Source organism: Chlorocebus sabaeus, chromosome 14 (assembly GCF_047675955.1).
Source record: "Chlorocebus sabaeus isolate Y175 chromosome 14, mChlSab1.0.hap1, whole genome shotgun sequence".
Classification (NCBI taxonomy): domain Eukaryota; kingdom Metazoa; phylum Chordata; class Mammalia; order Primates; family Cercopithecidae; genus Chlorocebus; species Chlorocebus sabaeus.
This window is the reverse complement of record NC_132917.1, coordinates 73,791-95,630: the sequence shown is the minus strand read 5'-3', so window position 1 is coordinate 95,630 and position 21,840 is coordinate 73,791.

Here is a 21,840-nt window from a genome sequence, read left to right as displayed (position 1 = left end):
CAGCCCGCCAGTAACTTCCAACACAAGCTAGTGCACGCTGCCCCGCACCAAGATGGGCCCAGCCCACCTCTGCCAGCACTGGGGCTGAAGACTGGCCCACCTGTCCTCTCAATCTCCAGGACAACTTCACTACGGCTTTCATTAGTAACCACGCTCTAACCCACGAAGGAAATCACAGACGCCACTAACACTGTGTACAGCCAAAGAAATCATATGGAGACTACACTACTGCATGACCCAGAATTGAAGCCAAAGTGCTCTACGCAACTGATACTATAGACACATATTCAGGAAAAAGTCCTCCCCTATAAAAGCAAATTCAAAAATAGAAGGTGACTGTTATGCCAGATGCACAGATATCAACATAAGGACACAGAAAGCAGGAAAAGCAAGGAAATATGACTCCTTCAAAGGAGCACAATAATTCTTCAGCATTAGATCTTAATCAGAAAGGCCTTATGTAAAATCCCAGATAAATAATTCAAAATAATGATTTTAAAGAAGCTCAGTAAAATACAAGAAAATTCTGAAAAACAATACAAAGAAATTAGAAAATCAATTCAGAATATAAATGAGAAATTTACCAAAGAGATAGATATTTTTAAAATGAACCAACTAGAAATTCTGGAACTGAAGAATTCATTGAAGGAAAAAAAAAAAAAACACACACACATTTGAAAGCATCAACAATAGATTATATCAGGTAGAATAAAGAATCTTAGAACTTGATGACAGATCTTTTTAAATACTCCAACCGGACAATTTTTTTTTTAAAAAAAGAGAATACAAAAGAATAAACAAAGCATTCATGACATTTGGGACAACATAAGATAATCAAATACACAAATTATTGGGATCCGACTGGGTACAGTGGCTCAGGCTTGTAATCCTAGCACTTTGAGAAGCTGAGAAGGGCGGATCACCTGCGGTCAGGAGATCATGACCAGCCTGGCCAACATGATGAAACCCTGTATCTACTAAAAATACAAAAATTATCCAGGAGTGGTGGTGCGTGCCTGTAGTCCTAGCTATTGGGGAGGCTGAGGCATGAGAATAGCTTGAACCCAGTAGGTGGAGATTGCAGTGAGCTAAGATTGTGCCACTGCACTCCAGCTTGGGCAATAGAGTGAGACTCCATCTCAAAAACAAAGATTAATAACAAATTATTGGGATTTCTGAGGGTGAAGAAACAAAGGTTTAAAAACCTATATAATGAAATAATAGATAAAACTGTCCAAGTCTATCAAGAGATTTAGATATTCAGAAACAGGAGGCTTAGTGATCCCCAGGAAGATACAATGCAAAAAGGTCTTATCCGTGACACATTATGTTCAGACAGTCTAACATCAAAGATAAAGAGTGAATCCTAAAAACACGAAGATAAAGACATCTAGTCACCTATAACAGAAACCTTATCAGATTAAGTGGATTTCTCAACCAAAAGAGAATAGGGTGAATATTCAAGTGCTGAAAGAAAAATACTGCCAGTCAAGAATACTATATTCATCAAATTATCCTTTATAAATGAAGAACTAAAGTCTTTCCCAGACAAGAAAATGCTGTGGAAATGTGTTTCCACTAGAATGTCCCTACAAGACATGATGAAGGGAGTCATAAACTAGAAAGTGAAACAGCATTTACCATGAAAACACATGAAAGTATAAAACTCACCAGGAAAGTAATTCACACAAAGGAGGAAGAGAAAAGACTCAAATGGTACCAGTACAGATATCCACCAAACCATGGGGACAATCAATAAGAGAAAAAAAAGAAACAAATAACATATAAAACAGCCAGAAAACAATTAACAATATGATGGAAACAAAGCCTGAGATATCAATAATAACCTTGAACATAAATGAATTAAATTATCTACTTAAAAGATTTAGAAAAGGCTGAATGGATTAAAAAGCATAATCCTATTATGTGCTGCTTACAAGAAACTCACTTCATCAATAAAGACACATAAAGACTGAAAATAAAGAGATGGAAAAAGATATTCCACACAAGTGGAAACCAAAAGCAAGTAGAGATAGCTAAGTTTGTGAGGGTTTGCCTGCCGTGTCTATGTGTCTGCCATCCCCAGGAGGGGAAGGGCTGCTCAGCTCAAGGTGTTCTGTTTGGTAAAGCGTGTGTCCTCTGACAACCATGTCACTGGCCTTTTCAGACACTCTTGGGGATGGCACTCCACACAGGATGAAGATGCAGGGGCCAGGGAACCCCAGCGCTTTGCGCCCTTTGTCCAGGGTTAAAATCAGCCTGTGGGATGTAGTGAGAAGGCGGGTTGCATGGTTGTAACTGATGCATCTTTTCCTTAATGTTATTATAATAATGGGTAATTTGTCAATAAAGCATTCCTTTGGGAGAAAAAAAAAGAAATAGCTAAGTTTATATGAGATAAAATAGACTTTAAATATAGAACAGTTTTAAAAAAAGACAAAGAAGGTCATTATATAATGAAAAAGAGATTAATCCAGCAATAGGATATAACAATTCTAAATATATATCTTCTTAACACTGGAACACCCAAATTTGTAAAGCAAATGTTACTAGATCTAAAGAGAGAGATAGAATGAAATAAAATAATCATGGAAGACTTCAATAGCCCATTCTCAACAATAGACAGAGTATGTAGAAAAAAATCAACAAAGACACATTGGATTTAAATTGTACTTTAGACCAAATGAACCTAACAGACATTCATAGAACATTTTACTTAACAACTGCAGAATATACATTCTTTCCATCAGCACATGGAAACTTCTCCACAATAGACTATGTGCTAGGCCACAAAACAAGTCTCAACAACTTTTTAAAACTCAAAATTATATCAAGTGTTTTCTCAGACCACAAGAGACTAAAACTAGAAATAAATACTAAGAGGACCTTTGGAAACTATACAAATACATGGAAATTAAACAACAGGTTCCTGAATGCCTATTGGGTCAGTGAAGAAATTCAGATGAAAATCAAACATGTTTTGAAACAAATGAAAGTGGTAATATAACATAGCAAAACTTGTTGGATAAAAGAAAAGCAATGCTAAAAGGGACATTTATAGCAATAAATTCTTATATCAAAAAAAGGAGAAAAATTACAAATTAACAATCTAACAATTCACCTCAAGGAACTCAAAAAGCAAAAATAAACCAAACCAAAAATTAGAAGAAGAGAAATAATAAAATTGAGCAGAATTAAATGAAATAGAGACTAAAGATACAAAGGATCAAAAGATGAAATGTTGATTCTTCAAAAAAACAAATAGAATTAATAAACCTCCAGCTAGACTAACAAACAAAAGAAGAGAGAACACCCAAATAAACAAACTCAGAAACAAAAAAGGAGACTTGCAACTGATAACACAGAAATACAAAAAAAAATTGCTGGAGACCATTATGAACAACTATATGCTGACAAACTGGAAAAGCCAGATAAAACAGATAAATACCTGGAAACATATAATATTGAATTAGAAAGAAATAGAAAACCTGAATAGATCAATTGTAAGTAGTAAGATTGAATCAGTAATAAAAGCATCATATCCCAACAAAGAAAAGCCTAAGATTGAATGCTAAATTCTACCAAATTTGCTGAGAAGAAATAATACAATCTTCCTGAAACTATTCCACAAAATTAAAGAGAAGTTAATTCTCCCTAACTCATTCTATGAGGCCAGCATTACCCTGATATCAAAACCAGACAAGGACCCAACTAAAAAGGAAAACTACACGCCAATATTTCTGATGAGTATAGACACAAAATTTTCAACAAAATGTTAGCAACTTGAATCCAACAGTACATCAAAAAGATAATACACCATGATCGAGTGGAATTTATCCCAGGGATGCAAGGATGTTTCAAAATATGCAAATTGATAAACATAATATATTACATCAACAGAATGAATGAACAAAATCATATGATCATCTCTAATAGATGCAGAAAAAGCATTTGATAAAATGCAGTATCTCTTCGTGAAAAATACTCTCAACAAACTAGTCATAGAAATAATATACCTCAAAATAATAAAGACTATTTATTACAAATCCATAGCTACCTCATACTGAGTGGGGAAAACTTGAAGGCCTTTTCTCTAAGAACTTGAACAAGACAAAGATTCCCCCTTTCACCACTCCTATTCAGCATAGTACTGAAGGCCCAGCCAGAGCAATCAGACAATAGAAAGAAATAAAAGGCATCTAAATCAAAAAAGAGGAAGTCAAGGTGTCCCTCTTTGCTGATAATATAATCTTATATCTAGAAAAACCTAGACTCCACCAAAAATGTCTTAGATTTGATGAATGAATTCAGTAAAGTTGGATGATACAAAATCAATGTACAAAATTCAGTAGCATTTCTATACACCTATAGTGATCCAGGCAAGAAAGAGGTTAAGAAGGCAATCCCATTTACAATAACTACAAAAAATACCTAGGGATAGATTTAACCAAGGAGGCGAAATATCTCTACACAAAAAGCAAAAAAACAAACCAAAAAAACCCTAGGAAACATCAATGAAATAAATTGAAGACAGGACAAACAAATGGGAAAACATCCCATGCTCAGGGATCAGGAGAATTAATGTCATTAAGATGACAATATTGACCAAAGCAATCTACAGACTCAAAGCAATCCCTATTAAAATACCAATGTCATTCTTCACAGAATTAGGAAAAACAATCCTAAAATTCACAGGGAACCAAAAAAGAGCCAGAATTACCAAAGCAATTCTAAAGGAAAAAACAAACAGAATACACCGAAGCTGGAGGCATCACGTTACCTGACCTCAAAATAAACCACCAGGCTGTAGTAATCAAACATCATGGTGATTGTGTAAAAACAGACACATAGACTAATGGAAGAGAATAAAGAACCCAGAAAAAAGTTATATACCTAAAGCCCTCTGATCTTCTACAAAGTTGCCAAAAAACTTACACTGGGGAAAGGACACTCCCTCTTCAATCAACAGTGCTGGGAAAATAATCAACAGAGAGGAAAGAAACTTTTTGTTGAACGGGAAAAATATTTACAAACTTCATTCAACAGGTGACTAATATCCAGAATATACAAGAAACTCAAACAACTAAACAGGAAAAAAATATTAAAAATTGGACAAAGGGCATGAAAAGACATTTCTCAATGAGAAGACATACAAATAGCCAAGAGGTATATGATAAAAATGCTCAATGTCACGAATTATCAGAAAAATACAAATCAAAAACACAATAAGATATTATCTTACTCCAGTTAGAATGTCATTATTAATAGACAAAAATAATACATGTTGGTGAGAATGCAGGGAAAAGGGAATTCTTATACACTATTGCTACAAATGTAAACTAATACAACCACTATGAAAACAGTATGGAGATTTCTCACCATACTAAAAATAGAATCACCAGTTGATCCAGCAATCCCACTACTGGCTATCTATTCAAAGGAATAGAAATCAATATGTAAAAGGTATACCTAAACTTGAATGTTTATTGCAGCACTATTCACAATAGCAAATATGTAGAATCAACCTGTTTTCATCAACAAATGAATAAAGAAAATATATATATATACACACACACACAGACACACAATGGAATTCAGTCATAAAAAGAAAGAAAACACGTCATTTGTGGCAACATGGATGAAACTGGAGAGAATTATCATAAGTGAAATAATCCAAGCACAAAGAAATAAATATTGCATGTTCTCAGTTACATGTGGGAACTAAAATATTTGATCACATGAAGGTCAAGAAGGGAAAAATAAATAACAGAGACTGGGAAGGGCGAGTATGGGAGAAAAGAGAGGTAGGAGAGGACTGGGTTAAAGGGCACAAACATATGGTAAGATAGAAGCAATAAATCCCATATTTGATAGTGGAGTAGGGGGACTGTACTTAACCAAAATCGATTGTACTTGGGTGATGGCCATGCTCAATACCTTGACTTGGCCACTATGCATTATATACATGTAACAAAATTTCTAATGTACCCCATAAATTTATATAAATAAAAGCAGCAAAAATTGTACAAATAATGCTCAGTTATCTATTTTTATTTTATTTAGAAACAGTCATCTAGGTAAAAGACCAGTGGGAACAACCCTAATATAGCTAGTTATAGCAATGCCTACTATGATACAGAAACCTGGCTAAGTGTCGGTCAGGCAAAAATCTCACTTCATGCTACCAATGACCCTATAAGGTCGGCATTACAATTATCCCTATATTTTAAATATGTAAAGGTAGTAGTAGCCTGACCAATGTAATGCCAATTGGCAGAATTGAAACTTAGGCCTAGTGTACCTGACTCAAGAATCTCTATCTCCACCCTGTATATGGACCAAGGAGAAGTAAATTTTGTGTTTGCAGGTACCTTTAATTCTTTCTGTCCATCCTAAATATTCTAACCCCCAACCCCAGGCCATGAGTGGATTTTTAGGGAAAGAATTAAGACCATGTTGTAAAATCTCATAAGTTGCAGTTTGCAGGATTAGTATTGGACCAACAATGTCCTCCCACTCAAGTGGCATAATGGTAGAAAACACTGTTACTAGATAGAGATGGAATCTCAGGGGAGAAACCCATAGTCTAAACTACAGAACCCAGATTAAAATAGAAAAAGTCTGTACTTTTCCTTAAAATAATTTTACTAAATATTTTTTTAAAATTATCTCTGAAAATAAACGGTATTATAAAATGGTATATTTAAACAAATAAATATCTAGCTACAATGTAATTCTTTTTTATCTAATCTTGAACTAGTGGTTCTGGCTCCATCTTACCTTGTCATAATCTTTGTAACTCATCTTGAATGCTTTTTTGGAGTTGTTCCTTGGTTTATGTATGCTCCAGGGATTTCTTGTCAGCTGGCCATAAGACATGATTTGGCAATTGTCATTCCATTGACTGTATTCATTTAGCTGCTTAAAACTGACCCTTACGGATACTTGAATTTGAAGAATTCTTCTTATAGCAGTGGGTTTTCACAATCTCCTTCCTATGCCATGCAGAAATCATCCTCCACAAGCTAAGCGCAAACGAAAAATCAGGTTGGTGGAGAACAAGTAAAGAAAAGGAGGAGAGGGTAGGTGAGAGGGAGGAGGAGGAAAGGGAGGGCCCGAGAAAAGCAAAGGTGAGAAAATTCTCTGCTGCCCTCCAGCCCGGCTTGGCCTCCTCCAGCCCCAGCCAGCACAGAGAATCCCCAAGAGCCTACACCCCTGGGCCTGCCCTCCACCTACTGGGCTGCCCTCCCTGTGCGCAACGTGTGAGGAGATTCTTGGCGAGTATTCCCCTGGGTTGCAGAGTCCTGATGGAATCTCACAGCAAAACTACAAGGCCCCCAATGTCCTAGGTGTAGCATTCTTTTTAGTTTTTCCGTTAGAAATATTGCCCCGAAGGCTCATATCTGTGCCCTGAGAAAAGAGAAGGCCATCGTCACAATAACCCTCCATTCTGACCAGGATGGAGTTGGGGTTGCTATTGCTCAAAAGCTTCCAGAACCTTCTGCTCCTACTCAGAGTAAACCCAGAACCCTTGCCTGACCCAGAAGCCCCTTGAGGATCTGTCTCACAGCCCACCACCTCACCGATGGCTCTTCACCCACCCAGGCCCTTGCTAATGGCCCTTCACTGCACTGAGCTCTACTCTTCAGACCTGCCCATCACTCCTGCCTCAGCTTCCACCCTTCTGTTCCCTCTACCAGAAATTCCTACACACAACTTTGTCTTTTTTTTTTTTGAGACAGAATCTTGCTCTGTCACCCAGGCTGGAGTGCTATCTTGGTTCACTGCAGCCTCCACCTCCTGGGTTCAAGTGATCCCCCAGCCTCAGTCTCCCGAGTAGCTGGGACTACAGGCACCCACCACTATGCCCGGCTATTTTTTTTTTTTAAGTAGAGACAGGGTTTCACTATGTTGGCCAGACTGGTCTCGAAATCGTGACCTCAAGTGATTCGCCCACATTGGCCTTGCCTTTTTCTGGAGGTCTCTGTTCAAATGGAGTCTCATCCCAGTGGCCTTTTCTAACTACTCTACCTAAAACAGCAGCTTAGACCATCAGTATCTGTCCCTTACTCTACTTGATTCCTGCCCGTTGTACTCTATGCTGACAGTGCTGTGTGTCTATTTTCTTTCTTCCCTCCATGGAAGTGAGCCTCGTGCTTGTAAGGGCTTTATCTTGATTCGCTCAGTGAGGTGTCCCGTGCCTGTAGCAGCTCCTAATACAGAAAGGATGCACATCAAGCACTTCATGAATAACTATAGAAATTACTGGACTAATATGCGTGTTAGGTTTTTTGTTTGTGTTTTTCACTCAGAATGGTTCCTTCCTGGGGGCTTCTGAGTCTCCTCCCTGCCCCATTGTCTAGCCCTTTAAATACATTTGACAATAAAGTTCTGTCTGTTCACCAGACATATTTGGACATGTCCGAATCCCAGCAAGAGAAGCCGTTTGTTTTCACCCCTGACGGCTTCCAGCTGTGTGCAAGCAGACGTCCAAAGATGCCGCATCATCTCCTTAGCAGACGTGTTCCGGTATTTCTGAATCCACCTAACTGTAAGCTGAAAATCCTCCATTGTGTTAAAAATTTTTAAATGTGTAACTATTTTTATTTCCAATGTAGTTACCATTTCACTCTACTTTTAAGCAACTTTCTTTTGCACTAGATTTCTAATTGAAAGTTGTTAAGATTTACTTGACATCCTAAACTTTTATTTTTATTTTTTTGTTTTAAGTTTATTTTTACTATTGCCTGTTCTGCTTCTGTTTTTTTTTTTTTTCTTTTTTTTAAGTTATACTTTAAGTTCTGGGATACATGTGCAGAACGTGCAGTTTTGTTACACAGGTATACACGTGCCATGGTGGTTTGCTGCACCCATCAACCCATCATCTACATTAGGTATTTCTCCTAATGCTCTCCCTCTCCCTGCCCCCCTCCCTCTACAGGCCCCAGTGTGTGTGACATTCCCCTCCCTGTGTCCATGTGTTCTCTGTTCAACTCCCACTTGTGGGTGAGAATATGTGGTGTTTGGTTTTCTGTTCTTATGTTACTTTGCTGAGAATGATGATTTCTATCTTCATCCACGTCCCTGCAAAGGACGTGAACTCATCCTCTTTTATGGTTGCGTAGTATTCTGTGGTGTATATGTGCCACATTTTCTTTATCCGTTATCTCATTAATGGGAATTTGGTTTGGTTCCAAGTCTTTGCTATTGTAAACAGTGCTGCAATAAATATACGTGTGCATGTTTCTTTATAGTAGAATGATTTATAATCCTTTGGTTATATACCCAGTAATGGGATTGCTGGGTCAAATGGTATTTCTAGTTCTAGATCCTTGAGGAATTGCCGCACTCTCTTCCATAATGGTTGAACTAATTTACACTCCCACCAACAGTGTAAAAGCATTCCTATTTCTCCACATACTGTCCAGCATCTGTTGTTTCCTGACTTTTTAATGATTGCCATTCTAACTGGCATGAGGTGGTATCTCATTGTGGTTTTGATTTGCATTTCTCTAATGACCAGTAATGATGAGCTTTTTATCACATGTTTGTTGGCTGCATACATGTCTTCTTTTGAGAAGTGTCTGTTCATATCCTTTGCCCACTTTTTGATGGAGTTGTTTGTTTTTTTCTTGTAAATTAAAGTTCTTTGTAGATTCTGATTATTAGCCCTTTGTCAGACGGATGGATTGCAAAAATTTTCTCCCATTCTGTAGGTTGCCTGTTCACGCTGATGATAGTTTCTTTTGCTGTGCAGAAGCTCTTTAGTTTGATTAGGTCCCATTTGCCAATTTTGGCTTTTGTTGCCATTGCTTTTGATGTTTTAGTCATGAAACCTTTGGCCATGACCATTTCCCTAATGGTGTTGCCTAGGTTTTCTTCTATGGTTTTTATGGTTTTAGGTCTTACATTTAAATTTTCAATCCATCTTGAGTTAATTTTTGTATAAGGTGTAAGGAAGGGCTCCAGTTTCAGTTTTTTGCATATGGCTAGCCAGTTTTCCCTATACCATTTATTAACTAGGGGATCATTTCCCCATTATTTGTTTTTGTCAGGTTCATCAAAGATCAGATGGTTATAGATGTGTGGTGTTACTTCTGAGGCCTCTGTTCTGTTCCATTGGTCTATATATCTGTTTTGATACCAGTACCATGCTGTTTTGGTTACTGTAGCCTTGTAGTATAGTTTGAAGTCAGGTAACATGATGCCTCCAGCTTTGTTCTTTTTGCTTAGGATTGTCTTGGCTATGTGGGCTCTTTTTTGGTTCCATAGGAAATTTAAAGTTTTTTTTTTTCTAATTCTTTGAAGAAAGTCAGTGGTAGCTTGATGGGGATAGCACTGAATCTATAAATTACTTTGGACAGTATGACCATTTTCACAATATTGATTCTTCCTATCCATGAGCATGGAATGTTTTTCCATTTGTTTGTGTCCTCTCTTGTTTCCTTGAGCAGTGGTTTGTAGTTCTCCTTAAAGAGGTCCTTCACATCCCTTGTAAGCTGGATTCCTGTGTATTTTATTCTCTTTGTAGCAACTGTGAATGGGAGTTCACTCATGATTTGCCTCTCTGTTTGTCTTTTATTGGTGTATAAGAATGCTTGTGATTTTTGCACATTGATTTTGTATCCTGAGACTTTGCTAAAGTTGCTTATCAGCTTAAGGAGACTTTGGGATGAGACGATGGGTTTTTTTTTGTTTTTTTTTTTTTTTTTGTGAGACGGAGTCTCGCTCTGCCGCCCAGGCTGGAGTGCAGTGGCATGATCTCAGCTCACTGCAAGCTCCACCTCCTGGGTTTATGGCATTCTCCTGCCTCAGCCTCCCGAGTAGCTGGGACTACAGGAACCCGCCACGTCGCCCGGCTAGGTTTTTTTTGTATTTTTTAGTAGAGATGGGGTTTCACCGTGTTAGCCAGGATGGTCTCGATCTCCTGACCTCGTGATCTGCCCGTCTCAGCCGCCTAAAGTGCTGGGATTACAGTCTTGAGCCACCACGCCCGGTTGATGATGGGGTTTTCTAAATATACAATCATGTCATCTGCAAACAGAGATAGTTTGACTTCCTCTCTTCCTATTTTAATACCCTTTATTTCTTTCTCTTGCCTGATTGCCCTGGCCAGAACTTCCAATACTATGTTGAATAGGAGTGGTGAGAGAAGGCATCCTTGTCTTGTGCTGGTTTTCAAAGGGCATGCTTCCAGTTTTTGCCCATTCAGTATGATATTGGTTGTGGGTTTGTCATAAATAGCTCTTATTATTTTGAGATATGTTCTATCAATACCTAGTTTATTGAGAGTTTTTAGCATGAAGGGGTGTTGAATTTTATCGAAGGCCTTTTCTGCATCTATTGAGATAATCATGTGTTTTTGTCATTTGTTCTGTTTATGTGATGGATTTCGTTTATTGATTTGCGTGTGTTGAACCAGCCTTGCATCCCAGGGATGAAGCCAACTTGATTGTGGTGGATAAGCTTTTTGACATGGTGCTGGATTCAGTTTGCCAGTATTTTATTGAGAATTTTTGAATCAATGTTCATCAGGGATATTGGCCTGAAATTTTCTTTTTTCATTATGTCTCTGCCAGGTTTTGGTATTGGGATGATGCTGGCCTCATAAAATGAGTTAGGGAGGAGTCTCTCTTTTTCTATTGTTTGGAATAATTTTGGAAGGAATGGTACCAGCTCCTGTTTTCACCTCTGGTAGAATTCGGCTGTGAATCCCTCTGGTCCTGGACTTTTTTTGGTTGATAGGCTATTAATTACTGCCTTGATTTCAGAACTTGTTATTGGTCTATTTAGGGATTCAGCTTCCTCCTGGTTTCGTCTTCGGAGGGCATATGTGTCCAAGAATGTATCCATTTCTTCTAGATTTTCTAGTTTATTTGCATAGAGGTATTTATAGTATTCTCTGATAGTAGTTTGTATTTCTGTGGGATCAGTGGTGATTTTATCATGTTTTATTGTGTCTATTTGATTCTTCTCTATTTTCTTCTTTATTAGTCTGGCTAGTGGTCTATGTATTTTGTTGATCTTTTCAAAAAACCAGCTCTTGGCTTCATTGATTTTTCAAAGGGTTTTTTGTCTCTATCTCCTTCAGTTCTGCTCTGATCTTAGTTATTTCTTGTTGTCTGCTAGCTTTTGAATTTGCTCTTGCTTCTCTAGTTCTTTTGATTGTGATGTTAGGGTGTCGATTTTAGATTTTTCCTGCTTTCTCCTGTGGGAGTTAGTGCTATAAATTTTCCTCTAAACACTGCCTTAACTGTGTCCCAGAGATCCTGGTACTTGTGTCTTCTTTCTCATTGGTTTCCAAGAACTTCTTTATTTCTGCCCTCATTTCACTATTTACCCAGTAGTCATTCAGGAGCAGGTTGTTCAGTTTCCATGTAGTTGTGCGGTTTTGAGTGAGTTTCTTAATCCTGAGTTCTAGTTTGATTGCACTGTGGTCTGAGAGACTGTTATTATTTCCGTTCTTTTCATTTGCTGAGGAGTGTTTTACTTCCAATTATGTGAGCAATTTTAGAATAAGTGTGATGTGGTGCTGAGAAAAATGTATAGTTTGTTGATTTGGGGTGGAGAGTTCTGTAGATGTGTATTAGGTTCGCTTGGTCCAGAGCTGAGTTCAAGTTCTGAATATCCTTGTTAATTTTCTGTCTCATTGATCTGCCCGATATCAACAGTGGGGTGTTAAAGTCTCCTGCTATTATTGTGTGGGAGTCTAAGTCTCTTCGTAGGTCTCTAAGAACTTGCTTTATGAGTCTGGTTGCTACTACATTGGGTGCATATATATTTAGGATAGTTAGCTCTTCTTGTTGCATTGATCCCTTTACTATTATGTAATGCCCTTCTTTGTCTCCTTTGATCTTTGTTGATTTAAGGTGTGTTTTATCGGAGAATAGGATTGCAACCCCTGCTTTTTTTTTTTTTTTTGCTTCAAATTTTTGATAAATATTTCTCCATCCCTTTATTTTGAGCCTATGTGTGTATTTGCACTTGTGATGGGTCCTGAATACACCACAGACCAATCTGTGTCTTTTAATTGGGGCATTTAGCTCATTTACATTTAAGGTTAATATTGTTATGTGTGAATTTGATCCTGTCATTATGTCACTAGCTGGTTATTTTGCCTACTAGTTGATGCAGTTTCTTCATAGTGTTGATGATCTTTACAATTTGGTGTCTTTGCAGTGGCTGGTACCAGTTGTTCCTTTCCATGTTTAGTGCTTCCTTCAGGAGCTCTTGTAAGGCAGGTCTGGTGGTAACAAAATCTCCATACATTTGCTTGTCTGTAAAGGATTTTATTTCTCCTTCACTTATGAAGCTTAGTTTGGCTGGATATGAAATTCTGGGTTGAAATTCTTCTCTTCAAGAATGTTGAATATTGGCCCCCACTCTCTTCTGGCTTGTAGGGTTTCTGCAGAGAGATCCGGTTAGTCTGATGGGCTTCCCTTTGTGGGTAACCCAAACTTTCTCTCTGGCTGCCCTTAACATTTTTACCTTTATTTCAACATTGGTGAATCTGACGATTATGTGTCTTGGGGCACTCTTCTCCAGGAGTATCTTTGTGGTATTCTCTGTTACTTCCTGAATTTGAATGTTGGCCTGCCTTGCTAGGTTGAGGAAGTTCTCCTGGATAACATCCTGAAGAGTGTTTTCCAACTTGGTTCCATTCTCCCTGTCACTTTCAGGTACATTAATCAAACATAGATTTGGTCTTTTCTCATAGCCCCGTATTTCTTGGAGGCTTTGTTCGTTCCTTTTCATTCTTTTTTCTCTAATCTTGTCTTCATGCTCTATTTCATTAAGTTGATCTTCAATCTCTGATATCCTTTCTCCCACTTGATCGATCCAGCTATTGATATTTGTGTATGCTTTATGAAGTTCTCGTGCTGTGTTTTTCAGCTCCATCATGTCATTTATGTTCTTCTCTAAACTGGTTATTCTAGTTAGCAATCGTCCAACCTTTTTTCAAGGTTCTTAGCTTCCTTGTATTGTGTTAGAACATGCTCCTTTAGCTCAGAGGAGTTTGTTATTACCCACTTTCTGAAGCCGACTTCAGTCAATTCGTCAAACTCATTCTCCATCCAATTTTGTTTCCTTGCTGGCAGGGAGTTGTGATCCTTTGGAGGAGAAGAGGCGTTCTGGTTTTTGGAATTTTCAGCCTTTTTGCACTGGTTTCTCCCCATCTTCGTGGATTTATCTACCTTTAGTCTTTGATGTCGGTGGCCTTCAGATGGGGTTTCTGTGTGGACATCCTTTTTATTGATGTTGATGCTTTTCCTTTCTATTTGTTAGCTTTCCTTCTCACAGGTCCCTCTGCTGCAGATCTGTTGGAGTTTGCTGGAGGTCCACTCCAGACCCTGTTTGCCTGGGTATCACCAGCAGAGGCTGAAGAACAGCAAAGATGGCTGCTTGTTCCTTCCTCTGGAAGCTTCATCCCAGAGGGGCACTCACCAGATGCCCGCCAGAGCTCTCCTGCATGAGTGTCTGTCTCCCCGTCAGGAGGCAAGGGGGTCAGGGACTCCCTTGAGGAGGCCGTCTGTCCTTTAGCAGAAGTCGAGTGCTGTGCTAGGAGAACAGCTGCTCTCTTCAGAGCCGACAGGCAACAATGTTTAAGTCTGCTGAAGTTTCCTTCATCTCCCTGGGACAGCCGCCCCTTCCCCTAGGTGCTCTGTCCCAGGGAGATGGGTGTTTTATCTATAAGTTCCTGACTGGGGCTGCTGCCTTTTTTTTCAGAGATGCCCTGCCCAGAGAAGAGGAATCTAGAGAGGCAGTCTGGCTAAGTGGCTTTGCTGAGCTGCAGAGAGCTCTGCTTAGTTGGAGTTTCCCATGGTTTTATTTACACTGTGAGGGGAAAACCACCTACTCAAGCCTCAGTAATGGCAGATGCCCCTCTGCCCACCAAGCTCTAGTGTCCCAGGTGGACTTCAGACTGCTGTGCTGCTCATGAGAATTTCAAGCCAGTGGATCTTAGCTTGCTGGGCTCTGTGGGGGTGGGGATCCACTGAGCTAGACCACTTGGCTCCCTGGCTTCAGCCCCCTTTCCAGGGGAGTGAACAGTTCTGTCTCACTGGCATTCCAGGTGTCATTGGGGTATGAACAAAAAAGCCTCCTGCAGCTAGCTTGGTGTCAGCCCAAATGGCCACCCAGTTTTGTGCTTGAAACCCAGGGCCCTGGTAGCTTAGGTACCCAAGGAAATCTCCTGCTCTGTGAGTTGCGAAGACTATGGGAAAATCATAGGATCTGGGCCGAAGTGCACTGTTCCTCATGGCACAATCCCTCACAGCTTCTCTTGGCTGAGGAAGGGAGTACCCCGACCCCTCATGTTTCCCAAGTGAGGTGACACCCCAACCTACTTTGGCTCGCTCTCCGTGGGCTGCACCCACTGTCTAACTAGTCCCGGTGAGATGAGTCGGGTACCTCAGTTGGAAATACAGAAGTCACCCGCCTTCTGCGTTAGTCTAGCTGGGAGCTGCAGATGGGAGCTGTTCCTGTTCGGCCATCTTGGTAAGCCTTCGCCTAATGTATTTTGACCTTATGTTGTTAGATGCATACACATTAAGAACTTGTAAGTCTTCTTTGAGAATTGTTATTATATAAAGCCACTCTTTATCCCTAGTAATTTTCCTTGCTCAGAAGTCTCCTTTACCTGAAATTAGTATAACCACTCCAACTTTCTTTTGGTTACTGTTAGTATGACATATTTTTCATCATCTTTTAAAAATAATTGTTTTTTCTGGCTTTCTGGTAAGCAACATATAATTGTGTTTTTTTAAAAAATCAACTCTGATAGTCTCTCTCTTTTGACCGTATACATAGACCATTCACATTAAATATACTCCTTTTAGGTTTACTTTGTTCTTCATTTTCTCCAATCATTAATTTCTTCTCTTGTCTTTATTAATATCTTCCTTTTGCTTTCTTTTGATTTGTCTTCTGCTCTCTTTATAGTTTTTTAAATTGATTATTTAATATATTTTACTGATGTAAGTATTTATTGCTACAAAATTTCTTCTGATAACTGTTTCAGTTGATTCTACAGCTCTCAAATTTATAGAATGTTATTATTACTTTCAAGAAAATATTCACTTTCTGTTAATAGTTTTTTTTGCCATATCCAGTGAATAGACCTTTTGACACACTAATTTTATTATTAATTTCTAGTTTTAGTACATTATTATCAGAGAATGCTAATATTTGCGTTTGCCTTTTTAATTTATTGAGATGGTGTGTCCTGTACTAAATCAGTTTGCATAAGTGTTTCATTGTACTTGAGACTGTAGTTTACATCATCAGAGGTCTGAACTTAATATATATTTAAAGAATCTACGTTATTAATTATATTGACTTGATCTTAATCTATCTTAAACCAAAAGAGGTTTAGTATGATGTTTCTGTAGTCGTTTTATTATGTTTCTATTTATCTATGTATCTCTTGTATAATGAAAATCATCATTATTGAGTGGTAACAGAATAATTGTTACATTTTCATTTGAAAAGTTCCTTCTTTTGACTCTTTTAATGTTTTCTGGCCTAAATTCTACCTTGACAGATATCTAGATCTCAACCCCTCATTTCATTATGTTCATATTTTTTCTCTTTTCATTTAAAAGCTGTCTGATTACTTTTATTTTAGGTATGTTTCATATATTTATGTTTTTAGCAAATTTGAAAATATTTTATTTTAATTATTTCTATCATTGATGTGATTGATATATTTGAATTCTTTTATTCCATATTCATATTTTGCTTTATATAAATTTATATGTGTATGTATATATGTATACATACATAAAACACATAATTATAAAGATACATATTGATATATAGTAAATATATCTGTATATTACACACATATTTAATATTTCATTTGTGTTCTATTTTTTCTCTCTTTTATTAACATTTTTATACATAGGAATATTTGAATTCCAACTTTACACTAATACCTCAATACACTATTTCAGTTACCTCTTTTTGTGGGTAGATGCAGTCAATGGTTATTTATTTTGAGCTCTCTTAAAATTAGGTAACAACAACTTCTCTTTGTCTCTCCCTTGGATACTATTTTGAAGTAATAGCCTTTAAATATCACCTAATAGTCAGAAGATAAATGACAAAGTTATTCTTCTTCCCATGTACTATTCTGTTTCTTCCCTCAATTTTGATTCTCGCATCGTATCTACATTTTCATGGTATGAGGCCATTTCATGTGAAGCTGCTTTCTGATCTCCATTATTAGCCTTCATTCTACATGTGTTTATATAGTCAGGGTCCACCAGCTGGTGTGCAATGTCAGAGCCAAATTTAGGGCAATTGGAGGTGAGTAGTAGTGAAGGAGGATTGTTTACTTACATGTGAATATTAGAATATGTATATACATTAAGAATAATGGGAGTCTGCTTTCTCTCAACAAAAAGAGAGATTTACAAAGACAGAAATGGAGAAAGTCAGAATGAGTCCTGTGTTGTTGAATTGGAATTGGAGGTATCAGTGTGAACTCACAGTTTTCAAAACATACAGACCTAGAAATAAATATAGGGGTGTGTATGTGTGTGCGCGTGTGTGTGTGTCTTCCCCAGCTCTGCACATGGAGAGGACCAGTGAGCAGCCACAGCACCACAGCACTGAGCACATCTGACACCCAGCCCTGGAGACGAGGTCTCACTCTTTCCCCAGGCTGGAGTGCAGTGGTGCAAACACAGCTTCCTGCAGCCCCAATCTCCTGGGTTCAAGCAATCCTCCTACTCAACCTGTGGAGTAGCTGGGACCACAGGTGCATGCCACTACACCCAGCTAATTTTTTTAGATTTGTTGTAGAGATAAGGTTTCATTGTGTTACCCAGGCTGGTGTCAAACTCCTGGATTCAAGCAGTTCCCTTGCCTCTGCCTCCCAAAGTGCTGGGATTACAGGCACGAGCCACTGCACGCAGCCCCCGCTCTTGGTTTCTAAATATCCACCTAGAGTGAAAGTTACCAGAGCTCCTTGAAGTAATGACTAACTTCAGCCCAGAGCCAGGGGAAAAAATGAGCCTGAGATTCTTTATCGTGCCAGAGAGCAAAGAATTATTCAAAAAATGATGGAGACACATCAAAAAGATGCCAGAGGCAGATTAAAAGGTCTCCTACTGGCCAAACCTGGGGTAATTTGAGTTGAAAAATAAATAATGATGGTAACAGATTGTAATCTATTGAATAAAGTAGGAAACCATGACTTCATATTTACATAGATGACTAGGAAAATAAACTGAAGGGTTTGATGAGTAATGAGATATTTATACCTGTAAAGTATTAGAAATGCTTATTTTATTTAAAGAAAAAAATTGTAGTTACTATTTTTTACAGAAGCCTAGTAGATATTACCTTCAACAAGCACAAGCAACTTAACATAATACATAAGTTAACATAATACGATACATCGAGAAGAACACAGCATTGCTTCTATGACATCCTTGCTAGAGATATATAGCCTAAAACCAAATTAGGAAGAAACATAAGATAAATCCAAATTGGGGCCGGGCGCGGTGGCTCACGCCTGTCATCCCAGCACTTTGGGAGGCCGAGGCAGGCGGATCACAAGGTCAGGAGATCGAGACCATCCTGGCTAACACGGTGAAACCCCGTCTCTACTAAAAAATACAAAAAACTAGCCGGATGAGGTGGCAGGCGCCTGTAGTCCCAGCTACTCAGGAGGCTGAGGCAGGAGAATGGTGTGAACCCGGGAGGCGGAGCTTGCAGTGAGCTGAGATCCGGCCACTGCACTCCAGCCCGGGCGACAGAGCGAGACTCCGTCTCAAAAAAAAAAAAAAAAAAAAAGACAAATCCAAATTGAGGGTTGTGCTACAAAATAATTGGCTTGTAATCTTCAAAACTGTCATTGTTATATTAAAAAAAAAAAGGGAAGTTTGAAATTCTTGAATGTAAGAATGCACATCTACTTTATTTAGTCACTATATATAAGCAAACATATTCCAACTGAATACAGGTGTTAACTAAAGTAACATATTGGGGATTTTCTTTTCTTTTCTTTTCTTTTTTGAGACAAAGCCTCACTCTCTCACCTAGGCTGGAGTGCAGTGGTGCGATCACAGCTCACTGTAGCCTTCACCTCATGGGATCAAGCGATCCTCCCACCTCAACCTCTCGGGTAGCTGGGACCCCAGGCACATACCACTATGCCCAGCTAATTTTTAAAAAATTGTAGAAACGGTTGCATTCAACCGTTTGTTGAACTCCTGCATTCAAGCGATCTTCCCTCTTCAGCCTCCCAAAGTTCTGGGATTCCCTGTGCCCAGCTGAATTTTATTTTAGAATAAAAAATAGCCTGAAAAAATATGCATGTTTAATAAGTATTTTAACTTCATAAAAATGTTTAAATTCTTTCTTTTCATACAACTGTAGAATTTTTCATCTGAAGATACAATATGTAGTCACAGATGTTCATATAGAGATGTCTTCATCCTGTACACATAGGAAATATCCTGCAGAATTTAGGCTTTCTGCTCTGTAATTAACACAAATATAAAATAAATCATTTGGCTTCAGTAAGAAACCATTTGTTATCACTAACAAAAGGGGTGAAGAAGATGGAAAACACATATGCCTGCTCACCTTTTCCAAAAGCCAGCAGCTGCCAACAGCATTTTAAGACACAAGAAGTTTCAAATTGTTTTGGTGTCAGATAAAGAATGTTAATTGCTATTTTGTGGTTTAAGGTTCCCCAGCTTCTAAAAGAACACATTTAATCACAATTAAGTATGTAATTTTTCTTGCTTCTTGGCTCCCTTAAATCCAAGTAGCCTTGGATTTCAAGGTCTCTCTACTTGAAAATCTTTCTCAGATGAGCACACTCATTTCACATTGCTCTGCTCATTCATTTTCTCAGCGTGGCCCTTAGCCCTGCCTCTCACCGAGCAATTTGTGAGCAAAGCGGCTGAAACTGAATACAATGCAAAGGCAAATGACCCAGGGAATGTGCAATAGAGCTATAGGCTGGAACCCAGGCGCTCCCCACTGGAACTGTCCTGGGCCGCTGCACTCCAATACTATGTTTCACCTCACACATCGGCTACTCTGGGACCTGTGCCTGTTGGGTTTCCCCTCAACAATTTCCCTCTGCTGGGCCTTGGCTTTGGTAACCTGACTCTTCCTCAAGTTACAGTTTGGGGTTGGTGCTTTGTCGATGACTGCCCGGGCACTGGGCCTGTGAGCTACTATCCCCTTCCTCAGGCTAATTCTATTCATGAACCTAACCATTAGCCTTGTCCGGTATCTTCTGGTACATCTAGTACTTTCTGCTCCACTACCAGGCTCCTTCCTTGGGCATCCGAACCCAGATGATGGGAACTCTGTAACATTCTTTTTCTGCCCACTCACTGAGCAATCTTTCTTGCTTCGAGGCTTCAAGTCATAATATCAAGCTCAACTTTAGTTAATCAGTACTTGAAATGCCGTCTTCCACCGTGATCAGTAGCTCTACTCACAGAGCATCACGTTTAACAACGTGCTTTACATGTCTCTGTGAGGCAGGCGTACAACAGTTTACCATCTGTTCTAAACACAGTAGAACCAAATTCTGAGAAGTTAAAAAATTTGTTTAACGGAATAAGCTAGTATTGGACAGAGTAAGGATCAGGGCCCTAATTTTTTACTTCAAGCCTTGATCTTTCCATTAAACCATAGCTGCCCAGGTTGTTGTGGTTTCTGGCTACAGTAGTAGTGCAGGACACCTGCAACTTAGATATTATGGATCAGAAGAGATGTTCTTCATATTCCTCACTCATCAGCAAAAACCTTTTTAGGCCATGGTACTCATGACCAAAGTGTATTCCCCCAAGATTCTGTTCAGTTGTTATTATACTAAACAAGAAACATTTGAAAATTTAAAGACATTTCATTTTTATCAGATGAAATCTTTGGAGAAATAGCATCATGGTAGAATATAACCTTTGGAACAACAGACCTCAGTTTGATTCCTGCTTCAGGAACTAACTAGCTGTTTAATCTCTTGCTATTTAGTGTAAGCTTCTTCATTTGTAAATCTCGAATATTCATATTTAATACATAGTGCCTAATACATATTAGGTGCCTAATTAGTGCTTGATAAAACAATATGTAAATACTCTTAAACTAATAAAGTATGTGTGTTTTCTGGGAAAGGGGGTAAAATGAAGACAGTGATAACATCACGAAGGGCCTGGAACGTACTAGCTGTTCCATCCCTGGTGATTGTCAGTGCTTTATGTGATCTTATGATGTGAACTAGGTACTCAGAGAATGGGGAAGGCAGAAAGCCATATTTTTTTTCAATTCTAGAGTTAGGAAGAAGACTTAGCAATTATTTAATTTATTTCTTTCATTTTACAGATAAACTGTATTACTAATGTTGGTAGGGGGCAGCTAGACAAAATATTAAAGGGGTCCCAAGAAAGTTGGTAGGGGAGGTGTTAGAATCGCCATTCTACAGATGAGAAAAGGGCACTTTGAGGAGTGAGACAATCAGCCCATGTCTCATCTAAGGAGCACAGGGTGGTTCTTAGGCTCAACTCTTTGGCTGTAAGACCTCGTACTCTTTCTTGTGTCACTGATTTTTTTAAGTCAAGAAACTTACCCTTGTCAGTTACTTTTACCCTTGCCAATAGTTCTCTTTATTCCTGAATAATGGCTGTCATGCATCTATTGTTACCTGTTGTTTTGCCTTTTTCTCCATACTTCTATAATATATCTGATAAAATCTACCTCTAGATAAAATAGAAAGAGTAAAAATACAGTCTACTTTGCGTAAGGGCCTGGAGCAGGCTCAGGGAGTCTATAGACAATGTGTGTTTTCTAAAGTCAGTAGTTGGAATATAT